The following is a 25,937-nucleotide window of genomic DNA, read 5'->3' as shown; positions in this document are numbered from 1 at the left end:
ATAAAGCATAAAAATCGCAAGGTTCTTTTGAAGAGGTTTAAATGAATACAAATGAAATCTGAGTAAACTTTCACATGTGACCTTTGATGGGGTATTCTCTGCTTTAAGGAGAAGCACCTCAGATTTGAAAATTGTATTTCATTCTCTCTCCACTCAGAGGCCGTCCTTTAGCTACAAATAGCTTAAAGACAAAAAAAAATATAAGATAGGCTTACCAAGTATAACATGCGTACAAGCATGTAAGGGAAGGGTGAGGGGAGGGTCAGAGACTGAGACTGTAAATGAGAATTTTCTTTCCTCCTGGATTATGTGATAAAGTCTTTGTTTTCAGTGAGCTGAAATGCCAGTTGAGTAGAATTTGCTTGGTACTTAGTGGTATCGCACTGTACACAGATAGGTTAGAAGTCTGTGCCCCCAACTAAAACAGGAGTTCAAATGAAGGAACGTGAAGAGCCGTATGAAAAGCTGTCTCCCATGAGCTTTGCATCTGTCCTAAGTCCCGATGCTACCTGAGCCTTTCATTCCAAGCAGATGCCCTCCTAAACATCACTGCGAGTAAAATCTCTCACGGTATCTCCTTCCCATGCATTTGAAAACATGGAGTGAGCAAACTCTCTTCCAGCCAGTAAGTACATTCAAAGGGAAGTGCCTGTGGTCTGGTGGGATAGTAGGTTAGTTTAATAGATAAGTAAAGGCACTTCCACCGAGCTTGATGACCTGGGCTCAGTCCCTGGAATTCTCAGGGTAGAAAAGAGAACTTATTCCAGCAAGTTGTTCCCTGACCTGCTTATGCGTGCCGTGGCTCGTGTACTTCCCAACAATGCACGCAAGCATTTTAGAAAGTAACCAGACATGACCAAAGTTCATGATATGTAAATATAGGAGTAGAGAGAATTGCTGTGATTCCCTGTTAATAGAATGAATATGAAAACAATGTAGGAGATTAAAAGGAATGAAAAGATGCAAAACCACAGGTTTCACCTTGGGATTCAAGCGTGACGGTTTATCCAGAAGTGGCAGAAATCTAATGGGGTCTGGTCTATGTATCATTGAATAATACAGTTTCCTAGAAAAGTTCTGGTTTGATCTTCTGTGGGTTCTTTTGAAGCCTCAGCTAAGGAAGTAGTAATGTTTATGTGTTGAGATCTTTCAAAATATATCTAAATGATTTCCTGTGGAGGTTTTGTTTTGTTTTCTGTTTTTTTTGGGGGGGGGGGTTTGTTTTTGTTTTGTTTTTTTGTTTTTTTTTTTTTTTTTTTTGTTTTTCAAGACAGGGTGTCTCTGTAGCTTTAGAACCTGCCCTGGTACTTGCTCTATAGCATAGGCTGGCCTTGAACTCACAGGGATCCACCTACCTCTGCCTCCCAAGTGCTGGGATTAAAGGTGTGTGCCACCACCACCCAACTTCCTGTGGTACTTTTTTTAACAGTTGCTTGTATAGAGACAGCTACTTCTGGGGAATGAAGAACTCGAGCCTCCTAAGACCTGATGAAAAGTATGATGTTATATAGAAACAGGAAGATCTATTTGAGAGTACCAAACTGAATCTTTCTTCATCATGAAGAAGTCATAATAATAACATAGTCAACCATCGCTAGCATTGCTATAAACAGTAGAAATAAGATGTAATTTTAAAGCTCTTAAATCAGCTCAGATGGCATCCCCAAAGACTTAACCAACACTACCCACTGGCCTCCACCTTTGCGTTTTGATTTTCCTTACCGCCTAGTCTATCATCTACCAAACACACCCTTGTGTACCATCTAATTTTTACTCAGGAAAGTGTGAGCACAGGAGAGTGGAACGGGCATGGCGAAGAGAACACCTGTCTCACAGACCCTTAGTCAAGGAGTAAGCCTTCAGACCAGAGCAGAGATGCGCGTCTGTGCACCCCTTTGGTGGACAGAAAAATGAGAGAAGCTTCCGTAAGGAAGTCTCAGCTGAGAAGTTTATGCTGGGTTGCTGCTGCTCCTGTAGCGTGACGCCACAAAGCCTGTGGCTAACTAACAACAGGTTTGGCAAAGGTTCCAGACCTCAGAGATCCCAAGGAAATCCTTCAGGGCTTCCTGAAGGTATGCTAAGAGCTGCTTCCTTCCTGGTGTTCTGAGGAAGAACCTTTCCCTTTGAGGCTTCCAGCTCAAAAGGCAGCTCATATTCTTTCGTGTGTGGCTGTTTTTCATATTGCCTTATTCCTCTCTTTCTCCATTGCTATGATACCTTCTACTAAGTTCATCTTCTGCCCCTCCCCTTGTGTAAGGGTCCAAATAAATATTCAAATATAATCTTTCCATCACAACGTATTTATCCATATATGAAAATACCCCTTGCTATGTAAGATAACCTAATTAACGTTCTGAGGGCTAGAAGATGGAGATTTGGAAGGGCGTTAGTCTGTTTACTATAGGGTCCCATTAGCACCTCACTCCGAGGCCACCACTAGAGTTATCTTCATCTGATGATACAGCACAAGCATGGAGTTGCCTTGGAAGAGGGAACCAAGGCTCAGGAATTGGCTCCTAGGCATGTCTTGAGGTCTTGGTTATTAATTGATGTAAAAGGGACCAACCCACTGTAGATAGTGCCATCCCTAGTTAAGGTATCTAAACTCTGTAAGACAAGGAAGGGGCTGAGTAATCCAGTAAGCAGTATTCCTCCTGGTCTTTGCTTCATTCCCTGCTTCCTAGCTCCTTGGCTTCCCTCAATGGTGAAGTAGAACACGTAAAATTAAATAAACCCTCTCTTTCCAAAATTTGTTTTGGTCACAGTGACCAAAGCCAGCACACTAGAATACCAACTTCTAATCAATGAAAACAAACATGGCAACCCTTAGAGAAGCAAACAAACAAAAATATGTTCATCATTTTCGTCACCCTTGATTTCTTCTCTACATTTCAAATAATATGTCACTTATACCTCAATACCACTCGGTAAATATAAAGTGTCATTTGGTAATAGGAAAGAACCCTGCATATAAATGGAAAATGATGAGTTTCTGAGTAATATAGTCAAGTGTGATCTGCTTCTACTTTGTTCACACCTACTCAGTTAGAAATATGAGAGGCTATCACCGCAGGAATTGCCGCGCGTGGTAAATAGTGAATCAACCTTCTGAAATGCCGTTTCTTGTAATTCAACTTTGCCATCATGGAAAAATCTGAAAGTTCAGTTCAAATTCTGGGTTGTTTCAGTCTCTGACTGAAAAAAAAAAACTATCTCTTTTTGAAACATTTAGGAAGACTTAAACAAGCATGAAAAAATAAATTGTGAAGAGTAGTAGCTACGCGTATCTCCTGGAGGAGGTGGCATGTGAGCCTGCAGATAGCCCTGGACCGCTCCCTGCCAGACTGTAGATGCTTTGGCATGGAAGGCACATAGCATTTCATGGGTTTTAACAAGCCGGAGAATTACTTTGAAATCCAATACTGTAATAATAACCTCCAAATTAATATTTTCATGCAGATAAATTGCATTTCAGAAAAACCATAATCTTCTTGCTCATAAAGTGACAGAGTAAAGCAGAATTCTGTGAAAACCCCCCCAGGAACCGCTGCACCCAGTCCACTTGCCGGGTGTTTGTCCTTTGTGCTTAGCTATTAAGAGTTTAATTTAAAATGTGGGAATAAGCTGTGCTTGATTGTAAATAAGCAAAGAAAATAAATTTCCCTCTCCCTCCCTCTTCCCCTCCCCTCCATCTTCTTCTCCATCCTCTCCTTCTCCACCCTCCCCACTTTAGAGAGCTAATGCTTTACTGTTTTTCCCCCCATCGTGCAGTTACAAGTTTAGTAAGTTTGGTTTGAAGTTGGGCTTGGAAAACCTTAACTGTTTTGGTAGCTGTTGTACTGTGTTAATAATCTCTGTAGTCTCCACTACCGTGGGACTTCTGCATGGCTGGCTTCGTAGCTGTCATTCCGGAAGAGGTGCTTGATGGAAGCCATTAAACAGCTATCAAGGCCTTAAGCAGCTACTCATGAGGGAGTCTACCACTAGCGCCACTATGAATTGGCTGCGGAGAGCCCTTAAGCCTTACAGCAGGTGCGATACTACTAAGAGTGAGTCTTGGGAGCAGGGGGTTGACAACAGTATCCAAAGGACTGGAGCAGAAAGAGCATGCAGCTTGAGTGTGAAGGACAGACGCTGCCAGTCCCGTCTCCCAGATGGAATATTTCCAACACATTCACATAGCTCTGGAGTTCATGGTGTGTTGAGTGACAGGAATAGACCATGAAAGTAGCAATACCTTGCCAGTTTTCAGTGTAGATGAATAACCTCTTATCAGGGCAGAGAAGTCTTTCTTCGCCCATGAAAATTCCGTGTAGAACTAACAAGACACCTGGGCCATCATACCTGTTCTAGGCAATCTCTAATTTAGCTGTTTAACTGCCTGTGGCGCCCCAGCTTTGGAAATGGGCACTTTCAAGAATGATTAAAACTGTAACGGATTAATATGCAAATTCCCCCATCTCCTGTGCATATGGATGCAACAGGCAAACATGGTACATCAATTTGGAACTACTCCTGATATTCCTACAACAATGATCAGACTTCTTTGATTTTCCTCTGTACAGAAAACATGTAAATTAGCTTGTGTCACACACAGTAGCGGGGAACCTGGGCATGGCAAGATGACAAGAGACTGCCATGGTGAGTGATTTGAGCCCCAGCAACTTGCTATGATAATAGATGATATTCTATTATACCACTGGTTTTGACTGGGATGTTGTTTCGCAGCCAAAGATTAAAGATACATCACAATGCCAGCAACTTTATGAATGGTCTCTCTTACCTTGTTTTCCACAATTTAAATTAGTACTCAGGAACAGTAATAAACAATTCTGGGAAAGCTTAGAGTCACTCCAGTAAGGAATTACAATTTTTACCTTTCAGTATTTCCTTCCATTGTTGAGCCAATAAGCTCTTATTGTCTAATTTTTGTATGTTAGTACTAAATCCTCAATGAGCACTTTAGGGTGGAAAAATGACCTTGTCCGCTAAGTCCTGACACTCAAGTAGACCACACAGACACAACGGGAGAGAATACAGAGTATCACATAGCATTTCTAATTCCTGTGCTGTTACAGGGAAAGCAGCAGATCAGTTGTAGGTAGAATTATATAAGACAATTTCACTGGCAATCAATGGACGTAAAGCTTCTTTAAGGAGGGGAGAAAGGAATACACATTTTATTAGGCTATCAGCTCACAGAGGAAGAGAAGAATTTGACTTTACAGGGCACAGGGTCAGGGGCACAATTTCTTAAGCTTTCTCCTTCGCATGCCCTAAGCAGTTGGCTTTGGTTTATTGCCCATATTATTCAGTCCTCTCAGTAACCCTGGAGAGTAGGGTTTGAGGGTATGCATGTGCTCCATCTGTGACGCTTCTGGAGACCATTGGTAGTTGCAAGTTGAGGATGCTATTCTTAGGAAAGATAGTTCTCAACATCCGTGTAAGGGTACAGGCAAGGGAATGGCAAAGACAACTCTAAGGGTGGGTCTAAAGTTAGTGCCCTGGAACTGGGGGCTTGTCAAGAAAGAAGAATCTGTTTTCTCTTACCTTGTGTTCTTTGGAGTTGTCAAAAGATTTCAAGTTCAGAATTCTCCTCTATGTCTAGGGAAATATTCAGTCAAGCTTTCCTTTGGGAGAACAAGAAGATCGTTAGTCCCTAAGCTGCTTACCTAATTCTTCTTCCAAAGTAACTAGGTTAAGTAGGAGATGCTTGGGTGGGGCTGGGAAGACAGGCAACCTGAGCCAAGGGGGTTTAAACGGAATAAGAAAGGAGGCTAGGAGGCATGGTCCTGGAGTCCAGGGAGACGGGATTGTGTCTTGATACCCTACATTCGGTGAAGAATTGGAGCAGAAGACTGCTTCAGCTCCCAGGTGTCATATTCATCTCAATTTCCAAAACATTTACTTATTAAACAAATACCTACTAGGTGCCTGGTACCGAAAGTGAATTACAAATACGACCATGAAATAGATTGGGTTAATTGAACATCAGGAGATCTCACACCCTAGTTAATTCTATAGCCAGGCAGATGTGGTGTATATCTGGGTTAGGGACTGATAAGATGTTTCCAACTTCAGAAGAGAAAGACTCTTGCAAGGAAAAGCAAGTGTAGGGGCAAGACTAAGAACAAAGGATTTCCCAAGTGACCCTTGGAATGTGTGTGACCAGCATTGCATATCCGGGGGAGGGGGGTTAAGAAAGCTGTAGACATTAGACTAAAGGGTGCAAAGACTAAACATGCAGTGTAGACAGGGAACAGGCTTGATTCCATGGGCCTGCCTCGAGAGTAGAGACATACAACTCTTTCCTCACACGGTGTAGACTGGTGTAGCTCCGCATTGCACTCTGTCTGCGTGTAAAACATCTGGTGCAGATCTCAGAAGTTATAGGGAAGCCTAGAGGGTATCCAGGTCAACTCCCCAGCCAGACTGAGAGAGACCTCTCTTTTTTGATCGACTTAGTCATCCAGGATCTAGAAATACCCAGGGAGTCCAACAATTAATTCAACCGACCTTGTTTTTAAGGCTGTGAGAGAAATGGGCTGGTAAGTAGTCTGTGTTCATCAAGACACGCGGTTCGTTCTCGCAAGGCTCTCACCAGTCCTGGAGCTTGCCCGCAGATTCAGTCCCCTCTTACCTACTGGCATGATTTAGCCTCTTTGAAGTCTATGGGGGAAGGTGTCCTGTTGTTCTTGAGCGATGGTAAATTTCTTAGAGTGATAGAAACGGTGTCCTTCCCACTCCACTGCCTTCCAGATTCCCCCACAGGGAAGAGTTTTCTCGCTGCTGAACTCTAGACAGGAAATCTGATGCTGAATTGCTTCAGTTTCTTAGTGAATCAGGCCACCAGAGGAAGAGAAACACACTAGAAGAAATTTGTCTTTTCTAAATCAGGCTTGGCTCAGGGTGCGGGGGTGGGGGAACAGGAACAAATTGGGGTAAACATTACCTCCCAGCTTTAATTCCTTATAAATAAATTTCCCTGTGGCTTAGCAGACAAGAATTTCTTTATTGTATTCAAGCATATAGGTAAAGCAGACAGTGTGGAAATAATGAATAATTTAAAATATGGTTTTATTGATAAAGATATTAACATGGGAAGTCAGCAGACACAATACAGGGATCTGAGTCAGTCAGGAAGACATACAGAACTTCTCAAAAATTGGATTTGTGAGCTTGAGACATATTGTACATCAAATACAGAAGAGTTTCTAATATAATCTAGTGCCCTTTATTGTAGCTAGTTCTAATGGATCAGTTCCCTTTCTGCTTCCTCTTTAATTTCTCTGCAGTAACATGCTCGAGTGAACTCAGACACGGTACATTTAACCAATTTGGCACTACGCCTTAGGTTTATTAAACAAACAAAGATTTGATGGTCTGTCTCTAAACTTGAGCCCCACAGATAATTCTGCAGCTGTAAATACTGTCCCTAAGGTGATTTCTCACTCAGCTGCTGTTAGGACTTAGCACACGAGGTGAAAGAGCCCACACACTTTGGTATATTACCCATGTGTGTGAATTGTACTATGAGCTTCTTATGATTGTTCATGCGTGTATGCATGTACTGTGACCATGAGCAACCCCCCGTTACATGATCTTCTCTTCTAACCCTTGTTCCATATAGGCTCCATCCTCTTCTCTTTGTTCTCAGTGTCTGGATTCTGCATGTGAGAACTCTCTGAGATTTGTCTTCCTGAGTCTACCTGGTCCACCTACCACATGGGACCAGTTTTTGCTCCGCAGATTTCACTAAACATTTTGACATGTATTGGATTTCTTCCCACCTTGCAACCTCCGCAGACTTAACGGGGGGGGGGGTGGGATTGGGCAGGATTTAAAACATTTCCTCTCTGGGTTATTACATAGTCTTCCTGGCAGCCATCATGACTGGGATTGAAACCTTTGCAAAGTTAGGAAATAAACAAATGAATTGCTTTATATTTTTCCAAATAAACAGACAAAATTCTTCTATTTAAGGATTTATTCACATTTGTCTTCTAGAATTCTTGCCCAGAGTAGGGTACAAATAAATCTATATTAAATATAACTTAAATAAGTCAGCATTTACAATAAAATATACTTCAAATGCAAAGTTTTGAACTTCTATACTAAAATTTTCATTTCATTTCTAATGTGGAATTTTTAATGTTAAGAGGTTAGACTATTAACATTGTTTTCTTCCAAGGTCCAGTCTAACAGATAATGCTTAATTTTATTATACATTTTATATTAAAGGAGAAAATTGTCTTTTGATCAACCTTACTACTATATCTAGCTTACAATCCTATATTCAAATAAAATAAAGTATCTCAAGGCTCATGTCTTTAGAAATTCCCTTGGGTCAAAGGCAGCTCATGTGAGGAATAAGTAACAGCGGAGCTAGAGGCTGTATATCTCTCCAGTGAAGTATGTGTGCAATTCTCTAACATCAGGACCATGGCCGTAATGTAGCTGCAACACAACACTTGATTATTACAATGAGCATACATTAAAACCCATGAACATCATCTCATTGCTCGGCTAGTTTAACAGCCTTGCCTTTTCTTGGATAATGATGAAGGGGGTACACAGTATAAAACATGTAGAATAAAACGGAAGACATGACAGTCGCACCAACAATCCTTACCGTGCATGCAGCTTGTTGTAAGCAATTTTGATAGTAACCGATTTGAAATAAGCCTGCATAAACTTTGACTCAGAACAAAAACCTAGATGGAGGATTTTTGTTCTAAAATAGACTTAAAATATCTCCTGATAGTATGTCATATATGATTTTTGAGACATCTCACTATAAGGCACAGGGATTATGAAGGCTTAAAACACATTGAACAAACAATTGAATTCGTATGTTGGAGCCTTAAATGTCTTCCGTGGGCCATGCCAGAGGAGCAGCAAGTTGCCCTTGAAGTTCCGGGTGTCAGCCCAGCAGAAGGGAATCCTCTGATGGCTCCATCTCATCCAAGGTCTTTTGTTTCTGCTGTGTTTTTGTGTGTTTGCTGCGGCTCTCCTTCTCTGGTATCTAGCATGGTGTGAGTGGACATGGGGAGATCTCCACTGCCTGAAATATAACGTGTTTATCTCCTGGAAATACCCCATTCCACTGGGCATTTCTACATGGGGATTGTCAAGAAGATGATCCCTCCCTAAGCTGTGCTGTCTAATTCGGTAATAATAATGATGGCTTAAACAGAGTTGTAGTGAATACGCATCCATACAAGGCTATTTCATAGCCATGGTCTGTGAGTCTCACCTAAGGAACTGCATGGATTGTAGCTCAAGATAATGATTAACAGTTGGGTCCCAATAGCCTAGCTAGTTTAAATTCTTTTAACCTTAATGTTGGGAGATGTGTTCACAGGTCTCGTAGCATGTCACAGCTGAAACAAAGCTCTGAAAATAACCAAGGTAGACGAAGATGTTTTTGTTAAATGAATTTGAGGTGAAACCCCCCCCAAAAATCTAAAGTTTCAGAAAGGCGCACTGTTAACTGCAGAACTCTTTAAGGTCAGAGAACAAGAACAAAGCAGCCCTATTATTACTGGCTGACGTACTCTTCTTGGTAGGTTTGGTTGATGACCAATGTGATGATTAATTCCTTATGCCCATTTATGTCCTCAATCTTCTGATGTAAAAGACTATTAATGAATGCGTATGTACCCTAAAGATTTAAAATAGAACTGATATATATATATATATATATGTGTGTATGTATACATATATATATATATAAAGTTTAGGTTTATAATTTTTTAAGATTCCTTATAAGATTACCTTTCAAGATAAGTAATAAAGTAATTGGCCCTTTCTTTGTTACTGCAGAACCTGACAAGAACACCTTGCTTGCCACATGCCAAGTTGCTTGGGTATGAATGTAAATGGGTTCTTGGGAGAATTTGTTTTTCACCTGTAATACATAAATGTCTAATCATGTGAGGGAGAGGAAAAACATGTTTTTCCCTATAATCATTCACTCGAGAAATGGAATGCTACTGTTTTGACTCTTAAACTGCCTGGAAGATTCTGTTAGGGTCTAAAAGCTGTAAAACCACATGAGAGAGAGAGGAGAGAGGATAGAGAAAAAATTTAAAAAAAAATAGGAGTAAAGAAGGAAACATCAAGAGAGTTTGTGAGAGCCTTTTTCCCTAACCTGACTCAGATAGAAAAGCTTAGCCTCACGGACTCGGTGATTCCTGTCAAGACCCTGTGCTGTTGGAGGCTCGTCCCTCAGGGAGTGCTAGATGACCATCAGTGGTTTCTATACCCTCTTAACATGTGATTTAAAATGCTCAAAGATGCACATTTAATAAAAATAGCATATATATATATATATATATATATATATATCCATATCCTCTGGTCTTTACAACGGTCTGTAGTGCTGGATGGCTTCCCATATCTCTCATGAAGAAATCAATGAACAATAAGATAAGACAATCTACTAGGCACAGCAGCCATTTCCGGCATCTCTGAAACTATCACCCTTGGAAAATGGACACTGCCCACACAAATAAGCCCTGTGAAGTACGGAGCTGTCTGAAGCACTGATGACTTAATGAGTTTGAGTTTGTGGTGATGGTGGAAGTCTTCTCTGACAAACCCTGTGGGCAGGTGCATGGGCATGCATCCTGCACTTCCCTAATCCAGCTTGGTCTATGGCTCCCGGAATTACCCCAGCTCCATCTTTCTACTTCTGCGAGTTCACCTTTCCTGTCTCCATAGATGCGTATTTCCCCTTCACATCCCTCTTTAGCATGGTTATTAAATATAAACTGTTGTAGATTCCACAGTTGACGGAAGGGAGAAAGGGAGCCCACTGCCCTGTTGCAAACTTTACAATTTACCTCCCATTGAGGCCGCTGCAGTGAGGTTGACACCCCCGCCCCCAGCCTGGCCACCACCTCTGAGAGAAAAGCCTTTTCTCTGCATGATCTGCACTTAAGCTGCACAACCCATGAGGAATGACCCCAGGATGTGCTGCAGGCTTCTGGGCAGGAAGTTCCAAGAAGCATAACACAGAGCCAAGCTGGCACTGGGTTTATCTTCTTTAGGCCCCTCAGAGCTGGTTTTCAGCACGTGCCGCCTCTCTCTCTCTCGCCTTCCATCTCAATTTACCAGGAAAGCCTTGAGCTCAGGCAACTCATCCAGAGTCACACATGAGTGGCTTACCAGAATTCATAGCCCAGAACGTTCATGCTTCCTAAATCCTTTATTATGAGCCTTATGACATACCATCCTCCAGGTCTCAGTATGAACATCATGGAAATTTATTCTCCAGCATGATTCATTAAAATGAAAATGGGCCATTTTCTCTGATTCTCCGAGTACTTCAGAAGCAGCTTCACATCCTGAATACAGATTTCGTTCCTCCGAAGGAGATAAGAAAAGCAGTTGAACCTTTACTTGTCTTGGAAGTGAGTGCAGCCCAAAAGAGCTTCTGCTTCTGTTTCCACTTTAAAATATTTAAAGGAGACCTGAGCAGGATTGAGGTTCAGAATCGCTGCATTCGCATTTTTAGCATCCTATGAAGCAATAGAGCTCAACAGTGCCAGGATACAGCGACAGAAACCTGATAAATCCCTCCAGATAAAGAGCACAGATAGAACTAAATTAACAATCAAGGTATGTTAGGGGCACACTCACTTTTAAACATACCTTTGTCACTACGACACATATATCAATTCTCTTTACAGATTATATCTCATTTTTCGATTAAGTACCATATTGAAATGATAGTACAACAACCACACACATATAAATCAATAAGAAGTTGTATGTATGATGATAGTCAAGATATAAACAGGGAAAAAAATTAAAGAAATTATAAACTGCACCTTGATCTTTTTCTTCTTTCTCAACGAAAGTCCTCCTGCTGTGGCTTCTACTTTTACAGCTATGGAACTTAACTTTTGGGTGTTTGCTTCTAAACGTCTTTAGGGAAATTGCTGTGTAGGCATCTACCAACTGAGGAGAATCAGCGTTGGCATTTTGTGTAATAAATGTTATCATCTGATTACGGAATAGCCCGCATACTGAAATAAGTATGAAGCTAGGCTAAAGTATGTGTCAGCAAGAAAAGAAAGTAACTGCCCATTAAGTGATACCACAACAATGTTTACTCTTATTTAAATAAGAAATCCGTATTGGAGTAAAGCATGGAATCTTCTAGATCAGAGCAGTAGTATGGGACGAGATGAAAATGGACCCTTGTGCAAATCCAATCTGTCACCAACACAGCCTTATGTATGACTTGTTCTGTGTGTGCAGGCAAGATGAGAATAGCTACCACACTTGGTTCTGTTATGAAGTACAAATCTAACTAATCGAGACACCATCGCACAGACAATGCAGTTCAGAATGGCAACGGTCAGACAGCGGTAGTGGTGAGAACATTCCTAAATGTTCTACTTAAGCCAGTGCCTGGCATAGTGAAAGCCTCAAAGGAATGAATGAGTTCCTTTTACTAAGCCTTCCTTTATCTATTTTTACACTTATTTATTTATTTATTTATTTATTTATTTATTTATTTATTTATTATTTAGTGTGTGTGTGCATGTGTTTGAGCATGCACACATGTGTACATATGTGTGTGTGTGTGCTGTATGATCGCATATATGTGCACACATTCCACAGAACAGCATGAAGAGAGGTCAGAAGACAGCCAGCAAAGATTGGTTCATTCTTCCCACCAGTGATTGGCTCAAGTCCTCAGGCTTGGGAGCAAGAACCATTACACTCTGAGCCATTTTGCAACCCTCACGCTCTTAATTCATGAGTTGCTTGGGTTGAACCTTTGTGAAAACTAAGTCCTATAAGTTGATAAAAGCAGGGTAGATATTCTAGATATGAATGCTCACATTTTGGTAAATAAGCGAAGCTTAGACACGCCATCAGGGCTCTCATGAAGCAGTGTGTTTTCTGCAGTGGATGGGAGTCTTGATCACGCAATGACATCTCGTGCTTGGAAACCGATCTCTGCACATGGTGCTTCTGCACACGGTGCTTCTGCACACGGTGAACCGCTGTGTAATTCCTCTAGCACTTGACTTTGAAATAACTTTGCTCCATCTGTGCGCCAAGTTAACATAGCAGGGAAGTTCAAGCCAGTTCACTTCATCAAGCATTTGCAACTGCTAAATGCCCGAAATGGACATTTTTTTTCCATATCAACATCTGCATTCCCCTTCCAGAAGAGAATACTGTTACTGTCCATCTTGCTGTTTCTACATAAATGGACATCTTTGGAGATTTAGTTCCATCCTTTTGGAGATCTGTACCCTAGCCTTTCTTAAAACCACATATGCTGAATTGCTCTCCTGATCCCAGACTGTGGGTCACCATGGGAAATGAACTTGCAGCATGCTGGGAAGGAAGCAGTCATGTTAATTAGCCACTGGATGAAAAGGCAACTTACTAACCATAACTAATGGTTAGTAATTTGCCTTCTTTCATATCTCTGAGGTGGATTCGGTTGCATGTAAATGTGGAATTCAGCGTAGAGTAGAATGTATCTATTGACGTATTGTGTGTCCCTAAAGAAACCATTCTAGGGGCCAGTGGGAAAGGTGCTTACTGTCAGTCCGGACAACCTGAGTGTGAGCCCCAGACCCCGCATTGTGAAAATAGAAAACCAATTTCCATAAATTGCCCAGTGAGTTCTACATACATGTCCTAGTATGTATGTATGGTCACATACATACATATACACACACACCCATACACACAAAGTAATTGATAAAAAGTCTTTAAACAATAAGAATAAAAAAAAACTCCAAACAATTTAGGTGTCCAGAACATCACCAAAATCAGAGAAGCAAGCAGAGGTGCTATCTAAGATTTCATAGAGAGATAAAAATCACTATATCAAAAGTTTCTTTAGTCGGGGCAATAGTGGCCCACGATTTAATCCCAGAACTCGGGAAGCAGAGGCAGGTGGATCTCTGTGAGTTTGCGGCCAGCCATGGTTGAAAATAAGCTATGTTACTGATCAATTGGATAAAAGCGGCTGCATTCAGCATCTCTGGAGTGGTGCACCAGTATAAATATCTAAAGGAGTAAATGAGAACCAAATCTATCTTTCCGTAAGGCTGCTCCCGTATAAAAACCCAGTTAGTAACCTAGCAGCATAGGTCTGATCAATGTTCATTCCCTGCTACATGTTACTAGAAATCCTGTGTGCAGGACAGTACTTCTCCTAACAGATTCTACACCCATGCACCAGAGCCTTACGCCTAAGGAGATGAAAGTTAAAATAATCTAACAAGTGTTAGCGTGCTGGCTTGCTACCTCTGCATTTTGTTTTGGTGACACGGAACATCGGATGATTGTTTTAAAAAACGCTAGGTGAGAGAAGGCAGGTTATACATAGCATATTCATTCTTCCTGTTCTACTGTGACGACTGGGGCACCGTGCTGCTAAGAACCCAAAGCCACCTGTGCTCCTCGCAGAATGGAAGTCTGGACAGGAATAGAAGTGTCTGGCAAAGGTGCAGGAAAGAGCGTAAGCAGGAAGAATAAAGAATTTCAAAGGCTGGGGGTGCAGAGACAGCTCAGTGGTTAAGCAGGCTTGCTGCTCTTCCAAAGGACCTGAGGTCAGTTCCCAGCACCCTTAACGACCACCCGCAACCCAGTTCCAAGGGATCCAACACCCTTCTAGGCTGCACACGACCACCCATAACCCAGATCCAAGGGACCCAATACTGTTCTAGGCTGCACACGACCACCCATAACCCAGCTCCAAGGGACCCAATACTGTTCTAGGCTGCACACGACCACCCATAACCCAGCTCCAAGGGTCCCAATGCGCTCTTCTAAACTCTGCAGGCATTGCTCTCATGTATTCCTACCCCCCCCCCACAGATACACTTATATACACACAATTAAGGATAAAACACACCATTTTTCTTTTTATTGGAAATAAATTTTCCCCATATAATATGTACTGATCATGGTTCTTCTCCCTTTCTGCTCCCAATTCTTTCCCATCACTCCTCCCATCCAGTCTTTCTCTCACTGGAAATAAAACAGGCTTTTGAGGGGTAATAATAAATACAATGTGATATACTAAGATAACGCAAAAACTAAGGCATCAGAATTCAACAAAACAAATAAACAAAAAAAAAAAAAAACAAAAGGAAAAGATCCCCAAGAGAAGTCACAAAAAAGAGAGACAGGTTTGTTCACACACTAAGGAACCCCATAAAAAAAAACTGAACTGGAAGTCATACACACACACACACACACACACACACACAGAGAGAGAGAGAGAGAGAGAGAGAGAGAGAGAGAGAGAGAGAGAGAGAGAGAGAGAGAGAGAGAGAGAGAGAGACCTGAGTAGGCCCTGTGCATAATGCCTCAGTCTCTGGTTTTTCAAGTTTTTCCATGAAGGAAACTCCAATTCTAAATGTTTTATTGGGGAAAAAAACAAGAAAATAGAATATCTTCTAGAGTTGTTTCTTGTAGAATTTCATAGAAAAGAGGCAACGTCAAAACCAAATACTATAGGTTAAAACTTCAGGGACTCACCCTTGCTCTTTGTATTTTCAAAAGCCTACCTTAAAGCTCAGACAGAGGACTCAGTATTTTCTCGGTTGTGTTTTTCCTTATAACATGCCCTGAGTACCCAAATGGAAAGCAGCTGAATTGATTGAGAAGCCCCCAGGCTTCCCTTCACTGAAGTAAGTTTAGCAGCACCCAATGCCCTTGGCATTTTTTTTTTTTTTTGCAACAGTTATAACTCCCTGATTCTTGGAAAAGACTGATATTCTCTATCACAGTTAACTCAGTAGAAATTAAATTTCCGGGGTGTGAATCTAATAAATTTTCACCTTCTTTGATTGCTTTATCTTTCTTAAATAATGATTGGCATGACTAGAGACAAATGACGCCCATTTTGTGCCTGTTTAGAGGAAAATTCACTAGAAAATCAACCTCAGACCGCTTTGGAATGAAATATGTATTATGCCCCATGTTTCGGGCTTGATACTCAAGCAGGCAAGCGTGCCTGCTTTCCAAACAGATTTTTAGGCTGAATGTCAAAGCATTGTGTTTCTCCTGCAAATCTATATTAAGTCAATAGACTGTACACCAAACTGCTGATAGAAATAACAAATTATCACTTTACCTTCTCTGTTATTTATCTGCAGTTTGGTTAGACCCTGTCCTTTCATCTTAGAATACCAGCTGGAAGATGATTCGTCCTTCTTCACAATCTTACCAAATTTCCGTTCCTGTAATACTCACATTTAATCTCCCTAAATATGTATTCAATGAATGAGAATTTTAAAATACCTCTATTCAACAAACACAAATTATGAAAGGTAGCTCTTTTTCAAGATGTTTAAAAGATATGTCATGAACTTAAATATTTTCCAAAATGTTTTGTGCAATCAAAAGCAGAAGAGAAGAATTGGAAAATACCCCTAGATATATAAAAACATAGCCCCAATGAGTAATACACTTAAAATTTGTCAGGGAGATTATAGGGTTCAAGTTCTTATTGGAGGGAAACAAGAGAGTCATAGTATATCAAAGCTTGCCATTTTTACTGCTAGATTTTAAATCTGTGCAGCTAAAATGAACCCAGAAATTCCAAATTATTTTGATTCTGCTGCAGAGATATATGATTTACAAAGTGACCAGGAAATATGGGCTGCATCATCTCCTGAGTGTGTAACACTAGGACAAGAGATTAATCAGTTCATCATAATGTGATCTAATCAATGGGAGTTAATATGTTCTAATTCACATTCATAAGAAGCAACTTGAGGAGAGTCCATTGTTTAGACATTTGTAAAATCCTATTTCTCGAGTCTCAACTCCACCACTTCTATTATCATATGTTCGCCTAAGACAGAAATGAGTTCTGAGACTAATATCAAACTCTCTGATAGGAGAAATTAACACCCTTTATATTCATCCTGATGGTCGATTTTAAACATCTATGTATCACCCTAGGCAGGCTCTATACATGATGTTCAACTATCAAGGATGATCTCGTTTTGAGGCTGATAAAGAATCGAGGAATGTGTTAGATATTTATAAAGCTAATAAACACGCGAGGAATTTATTTTTGGAAAGGTGCTTAGCCTTTAAAGACACAACTGTGGCAGGTAAACTTTTAATCTGCAATCTTTTATTCATTTGCAGTATTTAAGTCTGTCTGATACTTCAGCAAAAAGGCTTAGGAGATGAAGTTCACTTCTTTATCTGTTGTCAGTCGAGGTATGAAGGGCAAACACACAGCTTTGCTTACGACACAATTGGATCAGTTCTTTATATATTTTTTTCATTTGGTCTTATATGGCTATATGTGTGAGTGAAATACTCTGGTGCCTAGACATTGATCAAAACGCACAAGAACAAAGGTCTATTTGAGGAGTGGAAGATGAGGCAGTAAGAAAGTAGACATGGGCGAGGGAAACCTTAGCCTTCCAAATACGATGCTTAGTTGATACGTGTGAAAAGAATGAAGAAAGGATGCAGATGAAAGCAGCAATCTGACACTGAAATGCAAATCTAGCCAAGAGTCAGTGATCAAGTATCTGCAAAGCAAGTGCCTCCTAGGAAGACCTCATTGGGCGGGCATGGCTGGGCCCCGTAGACCCCCATGCTATGCTCAGCTTTTGACTGTGCTACTGGAAAAGAACGTGGCTTGTACTTGAATGCTGATGTGACCCTGAAGGATTGGCAGGTAAAGCTCTCAAGTAACTGCCCATTGGGCAACAAAAAGACTAATTTACTGTGGAAAGTAAGATCGGATGTGGATACCTCAAGCTCTGCCTTGCCTTGCAATGAGGAGAGGTCATTTTAAGAATGGATATTTGTTGCTGTAGTTAATGACTATTTGAGAGACAAGGTTGATAGAAAAAGAATGTGGAGGAGAGTTGATTCGGGCACTGGCTGAATCCTGCTAGAGCAGCAAAGAGGACAATCAAGAGGTGAGCTTCAGGCCGGGCGGTGGTGGCACATGCCTTTAATCCCAGCACTCGGGAGGCAGAGGCAGGCGGATCTCTGTGAGCTCGAGACCAGCCTGGTCTACAAGAGCTAGTTCCAGGACAGGCTCCAAAGCTACAGAGAAACCCTGTCTCGAAAAACAAAAAAAAAAAAAAAAAAAAAAAGAGGTGAGCTTCACACTTATTTTCGGTTTGAAAGTACCAACATACCATTTCTATGACCTGAACAGGGTCTGGTTTATATGTAAAATAATGGTTCATTATTTTATTTATTAAACTGGCACTGCTACAAGTATAGTTTATGCAAGTGTATTATATAAAATTTCAGCAAAACATTGAGAAAGATCAAATGAAGACATTTTCCCTAAGTCTACACAAATTCTTGGTAATGCAGAGAACTCCGCAGGGCTAAATCGTGTTACTCTCCCGATCTATGTCAACTGCGCATCAGCAGTGAATCCCTGCTGCCACGTTTAACTTCTTACTCCCTAGTGCTATTGAAATCCAATGACTAAAACCAATTTAATAAAATAGTACAAAATTGGGTTCATGTATAAAGAAATCAGGAACTGGAGTACAGCTCTTTGGTAGAGTGTCTGGGTTTGCTCCCCAGAAGGAAAGAGAAAACAAAAGTAAGAGAGACTGAGCTACACCCATAAAAATCCATTATTTTTTCCAGTGAGTGCCCTACTATGTTAAAGGCATCATCATTTCATATGTGATATCTACATCTTTCCCCAACAGATATTATGCTGATTTTGTATATGTTACATGTAAGCCTAAATGCATTTGATGGCTACTCAAAGACACATCAGAAAAAATAAAGAATAGTGCTTGTTCAGCTAAGTACCAGGACCAGTGATGCATGAACAAGGCTTTGAAATGGTCTTTTCCCAGTGCTTGAGTCTAGCACAAAAGGCGATCCATTTTAGATAGACATTCTGATTCTTAATTCATTATTTTGAAGTGTTGAGAGGCTGGTTTAGTACAAAAAAAATGGTTAAATAATGTTTCCGAGTTTGTATATTATTAAATCACATAAGAAATTAGAAAGTCACGTTTAGTACATGGATGTAAGTGTATATGTATAATTCATGTGAAATGCATACATATATTCATGTGTGTACACAGGCACACATGGATGTAATCAAACATTAGAACACAATGCTAAACACCCACCGCAAGTCCTATAGCTTCTCAGCCAGGGTCATATAATCTGCCTTTCTCATCCCTAGACTAATTATTGCCTGATGTAATGATCAGAAATTAGAAGAAAGACATCCCTGGAAGTTTGATAAGTCACCCAGAAAATCAGATTCACATGCTCACACTGTGATGGCTATTGTTGCGCATTATAGCCCATCACCTGAAAGGCTGGAGGAAGAAGCGTAAATTGGCATCTCTGAGCCATTGTACTCATCGTCTTCCATGGTAGCTTTTACAGATGATCACTAGTTGGGAATTCTTTTCATAGCTAAAACTGAAGATTTTCATACATTGTAGCACTGCTATTATAGTAATCAAAGCCCGCTTATTTGATCATCATCATAATGGAGTACTTGAGGCATTCTCTCCTTTGCTAATTGACAGTTGGTCAGTTAAGAGGTGCTTTTCACAAAATCTTCAATAACCCTCAGCGTTTGAATTGGCTTATAATAAATGCCTAAGAAGCTCCTCCGGTTTCGCAAGTGCATTTACTGAAAACTCTCAACTGCTATTTTCTCCCGACTGGTCAGGAGATGCCTTTGATCGGCCATGCAGCTGCCTCTCACATGGTCCTCTCTGTCTCAAGCGTTGTAACCCTCCTCATCAGAACAATGACACATTACCATTTAGTTATCATCTTCTGATGCCAGAATCTTCTTAAAAAGAGAAGGAAATGCAGAGAGCAGGAAGAAGGTCAAACGGAATCTCAGATTGCCTTATTTGAAGAATTGCAGTGGGGGATGTGTGGTCAGAAGAGGAAAGCTTCTTACCTGGTTGTTGTGTCCCCCTTAATGGCCCACCTAGGTGCATACTGGCAAACCTTTGGCTCATTTGGAAGAGTCTGGGGGTCCAGGGGCTTCTTACATATAAAAACACAATATTTCATAAAGAAATAAACTCAATAACTATTTTTGGATGATCTTATTTCTTCTTTTTATTCATCAAATATTCTCTAAGTTCTGTGCACTAGGTAGTATGTGAATGTTAAGGCACACAGTAAGATGCAATAGTTCTTGTCCATAAAGAAACCATGAAGGATGCTGTTTATCAACTTCTGTCCTCTGTTTGTTCTTATATTCCCTTTGGTTTTCTTTCCTTCTTTCTTTTATTACTCCTTTCCTTCCTCTCTCCTGTAGAAAGCCTAAATACCATCGTTACTCTCTTTCTCATATGACTCTAGCTAATTTGCAAAAGTCAGCAACTGGGAGTATCATCTCCAGCTGATGTGCGCGTCCTCGCTGTGTGTTCTAGTGTTCAAAATAAATATTTTGCAATTAGGGTGAAATATGTTAGTGACAGCTGCAGAGGCTGAAGGCTTTTATTTATTCAGAGATCCATTTATCTCGCAAATATCAAGGTAATGGCAGATCCCCAGCTTATCGCTTCTTCTAGATGTGCATACATAATTAAATCTCCATGTGCCTACGTTTTGCTTTAATCTCTCCTATAACTGCAAGTAATGAGAAGGTCTTGGGTATAACTTTGGGAGGCATTTTTTTTTTCTGGAAGAAGTTTTTAGCTGCTCAAAATGAAATGTGTCCTATTACAATAATGCACTGCCTGGGCTCCGGTGCTGACTTCATTCAGACTCACAGCTCAGCTTATACGTGGAAGGATGAGGCTCCTGAGCAAAGGAAGCATTTTGCAAGGATGTGCACAGTTTGTTTATTAATAGTGCTGTAGTCTACGCACAGTAATTAACCTCCACTTGATGGGGTATGCATGCTGATCCAGACTGTGAATATAGTTGATGAGAGAGTTTCCATAGCCTTGAACAAAGCAACGAAAGGTGTCCAAGGCAGGCATGATCCTTCTTCTCTGCCTAGTGCTTTTCTTCTAGTCTGTTGTTCTCTAAGCCACAGTAATGTTGATGCTCATTATCAAGATATTTACGGAGATAAATAGGGAGAGCTATGTCCAGGCCCTTGAAATATGGTTTGAATGTGTGTTTTATTGAGAATCCTTGTTTTGCCAATTTATTAATCAAGGGTTATACACACACACACACACACACACACATATATACATATATAATCAATACATATAAATGATCAGAATTAAATATGTTAAATATTCTGTCCATTTTGTGGGAAGGCAAAAATGCCAATCCTGCCTTCTCTTGCTTCTCAATAGATTGAGGGACTCTAAAGTTAATCTGCAGAATTGGGTCAACTCAACTGTGAATACCGTTATATGTGTTTAACTCACACAGCATCTAGGGAGACGAAGGGGATTAACTCTGCTGATGCAAAGGTGAGGCGTCCATCATATCTGATCCAGTATCCATGTCAGGGTTGGCCAGTGCAAGTCAAAAGCTATGCTGCTAGTTGTATTCCTCTTAGTTATTGTCAGTTGTAACCATTACGTAGCTATGAACAGCACGGACCAGATGAAGAAATTTACATCTAGTTTTTAAAGAGGCATGTATTATGATAGAAAACTAAAAACTTGCTTTTAGTCAAATATTAACCAATAATTCTAAGTATACTGGAGTATATATACAGCTAGATATACTGGAATCATCACTCGGTATTTATGGACTATCCTAAGATCCTTCCCACAAAGTTGTTTTCTCTGCTCCAATAATATTCTTACAAGAAATTTACAGGTAAAATCTACCTAATGTCCAGCCTTTCCCATGCCTTCTTGATCAACGTGCCTGTTTTAGAAGTGGGGACGTGAAGTGTTAAGATATGCATGGTCATGCCTAAGGTGTTTGCAAACCTCCCTAGGATTGGTAGCAGCAATACAGAGCGAGCTGGTGTCCCCATTTGATCACGACACACACATGACATGCTCATTTCTCCATTGGTTCATCAGAAGAAAAACCTGACGTCTGGAGGCAAAGGCATGAAGTTACTATAGGCACCTACCCTTGTAGCCACTCACTCATTGTTGTATTGATGAGTGATCTCTTACGACCCTCTCAAGTACTGACCCGCTTGAGAGTTACTTTCCTGAGCTCTAAGAAACTTTCACAAATACAGAGATCTTATTCTACCACTGGGTGTTTCACCTGTCTCGGAATAAAGGACATTTTCACATGTGACGCTTCTATCTAGATAGACTGTAAGAGTGTGGAGAGAGGAATCACAGGGACAAGAACCTAGAAACCCATGCGGTATTTAGCAGGGGTGTATTAGAAACACCTTGCTTGGGATTGCATTTTGTTTTGTTTCCCCAAGTTTGAGCAATGGCTAATGTATTATACATTGAGAAGCCCATTAATGTTTTGATTAGCATTTGTTTTCATGTGTTTTCCTCAGAGATAAACCAACAAATGAGGAACGTTCTTAATTTGATCTCTGGAGTAATCATAGGTATGGATATTGTATCATTGAACAGATGTGCAGAACAAATGAATAACGTTTTTAACGTACATTTCCATGCGCCAGGAACGCAGCTGGCTTCCTGACTGTGCTCAAGCTTGGAGGCTGAATTTCATTTCTCATCTAGATGGAGTTTCCTGATCACTTGGCATCTTAGGTTTTTACAGAGAAGTTAAAATCAAAGCAATTTTTCTTTAAAAAAAAAAAAAGTAAAAATTTTGAAATCCTTGACAGCTGCATTTAACCTCATGTCAAATCGGCTTTTAAAAACATACTATCCAACCAGGCAGTGGTGGCACACGCCTTTAACCCCAGCACTTGGGAGGCAGAGGCAGGTGGATCACTAGGAGTTTGGGGCTAGCCTGGTCTACAGAGCAAGTCTTAGGATAGCCAGGGCTACATAAAGAAATTCTGTCTCAAAATACTGGAAAAACAAACCAACAAATAAAAAAAAACCCAAACAAAAAAATGTTCTATTCAAGTGACTCTCTTGGCCTTTGTTCCTCACACTCACAATGCTTATGGTCTCCAGCCATTTGTACTTAGGATACAAAGTGTTTGCTTCTCACTCACCTTGCTGTGGGCCTCCTCACAGCTGATAGCTGACCCAAGATAAGGAGCCATCTTTAAAGAATCTTATCCGCTAAGCAAATCCTCCCGGGACTCCTCTGCCACTGTTTTTTTTTGCACTGGTCCATCAGTACGCAAACCAGTCAGTGCCTCAGCCGTATGACCCCATCGGAGTAAAGGGAGAGGGCTTTATCTGGATTTCTGGTTCACAACCTTCCACTCTGAACTGCTGGGCATGCAGTGTGGGAGCAGCGGAGAGATGGAACCCTTCAGAAAGCTCAGGTCAAGCCTCCGACCTGGAAGAAAGCGATGGGCAGAAACCTCTTGCTTGTGAGCGAGCGACTGACTTGGCTGGTGGGAGTTGTCTCTTCAGTGGAGATGGTTATCCCGGAAGATGTGTACAAAGCTGGAGAAACAGGGATGGACTCCATGTGCTTCATGCATTCCATCCTCTGCCCCTTCCTTCTGAAACCCGCTGCCCCCATGCGTGGCACAAGGTTTCATCAGAACATTGTTTCCGAGACACAAGGGTAGGGCCTCGAGCACAGACACAAAGTTGCCCTTTTCAATACTTCCCCAACATTTAAGTATATTTCATCAGCATCTTCCTTGAGTCACCCCCCCTCTTTTTCAGGGAAAGAACCTCTTACTCATTTTCTCTGATCTAAAAGTAGGGATGTGCATTAAGACATTCAGGCAGCACTGGAAAAGAAAATGAAAGAGACCGCGTGCGTGTTGTCTGGTTATAAACTGGGCGAGAAAGCAAGGGTGGGTTTCCAAAGGGGGACACTAAATGTTTTTCCGTTTGGGGATGCCTGGAGTTAGCCAAAATCTGATCTTTACGTGAAGTCTCCAACAGCACCTAAAGTGTGCATGTAAATGTAGCTTTCAAAATACTAATTAGTGGCATGGCACAAAACATCAGTACATTCTTTCAGTGAGAATGAGACAGTAAAAATTAGGTAGATGGCCCTCCAACCAGAGGATGGGTTTGGCTGCCTCTCATGAGATAGAGACATCACACCATGTCACGGTAACTATATAAGCTGACGCTCACAGTAATGAACTGAGCTCCTGCTTGACTCGACTCCCTATTGCGTCTGATTGTCCTGCTTCCTAGGGCTGTGGGAAGGGCCACATAGTGCACTCATGTTTCCCTGAGGAATAAGGAGGCCTAGCAGTGATCAGGGGAATATGGAGGCTAATCCTGGCAACTGGAGGCTCCAAGAAGCCAGCAGCATCTGATACAAACCCTCCTTTCTCGAAAGTGCTGGCTCCCTGTGTCTATCGTCCCTAAGCGGCTATACTCCACATTGCTGCCATTCTGCTCAATGGTGTCACAGCTGATTCGCTTCCCATACTCTCTTTTTGAGAGTTAGTTAGCGTTGGGAGCTGGTGAAACTGGAGTTGCTGGTGATGTAGCTCGGTGATAGGGTGCATACTCATCCTACTTAAGACTCTAGGTCCAGTCCCCAGCCCAAGAAAGAAGAAGAAAATGAAAGAGGAAGAGACATGGGATTTGATCCTGAAGATCTTTTAAGACAATGGGAAAAATTAGATAAGGAATCCAAATTCCAAAAAGATAATTAAAAACTGAGAACGTAGGTAATGGGTATAAGAGAGATGGCTTAGCAGTTATTTTGATCACTTACTGGTTTAGTTACTAGTAACTAGTCATTACACATAAAAATAAAATCAATACGAAAACATTTAAAAAATAATTTAGTTCAGGGTGCAATTACTAAGAGCACAAACTGAGCCTAACATAGCAATGGATGAAGAGACCACACCAGCTGCCCTCTCCTGGCTGATGAGGGGCTGCCACTGTCATACTACATACTATAGGGAAGGAACACGGCCATCTCTCAGGTCTGCTTCTGTCAGTGAAGGGTGGAGCCGGCACTCTGGCACCCACTCCCTCCACCAGGGTAAGCTCTACTATGCTGCTCAGGCAAGGTGAGAAACAGCTCTCCCAATTGCTGTAGCCAGTGGGGGCGGAATCAGCTCTCCTCCAGTGCCCAGGGGAAAGATGTGGTCAGCTCTCCTGCACCCATGCCACAAAGAGTAAGACAGGCTCTCCTGCGGAGAGGAAGGGGCTGAGAGGTCAGGTAGGCATTGAGCTTGGATATCAACATGGCTTCAGGTGGCAGCCAGACCATGGTCATCCACTCTGTCTTTGGTGGTGACATGGGCCATGGACATCAACACAGACCCTGGCTGCAGTAGGACCAGGGACCCAGACATGGCCCTCAGTGATAACCCCCACCCAGACATCCCCTTGGCCCCATGTGGCCCAGAACAATGACATCTGAAAGGCCCTAGCTGGCAACGTGGTTCATAAGCACTAATGCAGACCCCCACGGCAGTAGAGCCACCATCCCAGACATGGAGAGGGAGAGCCAGTTTTGAGGGTGTGAGGGTGGGAAGGTGGCCCTGCCCCTTGTCGATGCACTGCCGGAAAGCTGGCTCTGGTAGCGTGGTTGATGTAGCACTAACTCTAACGACATAAATGTTAGAGAGAAGGTCCTGCGCATCGCCAGCTGCCAGGCAGGAGAGCTGCGCGTACTCCTCACCTGGCAAGATGGAAGGCCTGGCCCTGGTTGCCACCGTCTAGGAGAGTGGCTGCACGGCCCATCTCAGCTGCCATGCAGGTCCACATCCAGGACTCTGAACTGTCCCATCCCACCATCTATCCCATCCACAAACCGCTAGAGTGTATGAAGGGGTCCGTCCTGCAGAACCAAAGCCGCGGGATGGCCATGACATGGGGCAGCAGCAGGATATCCCAGAGGAGTCCCCGTGCAAATCTTGTATTGATGGTGTAGCAGAAGCCAGAGGCCTTGAGCCAATCCAATGGCTCATTGCCATGGCCATT

The 25,937-nt window shown here is 41.7% G+C and overlaps 1 protein-coding gene across 1 annotated transcript in view; it reads left to right on the top strand.

Moving 5' to 3' along the window:
- Positions 1–25,937, top strand: part of Tmeff2 (transmembrane protein with EGF like and two follistatin like domains 2) — a 241,020-nt gene that overhangs the window by 101,974 nt on the left and 113,109 nt on the right. The window lies entirely within an intron of this gene.

Source organism: Arvicola amphibius, chromosome 18 (genome assembly GCF_903992535.2).
Source record: "Arvicola amphibius chromosome 18, mArvAmp1.2, whole genome shotgun sequence".
Taxonomy (NCBI): domain Eukaryota; kingdom Metazoa; phylum Chordata; class Mammalia; order Rodentia; family Cricetidae; genus Arvicola; species Arvicola amphibius.
Note: the sequence above shows the minus strand (reverse complement) of the source record. Positions and strands in the feature narration are given on the sequence as shown.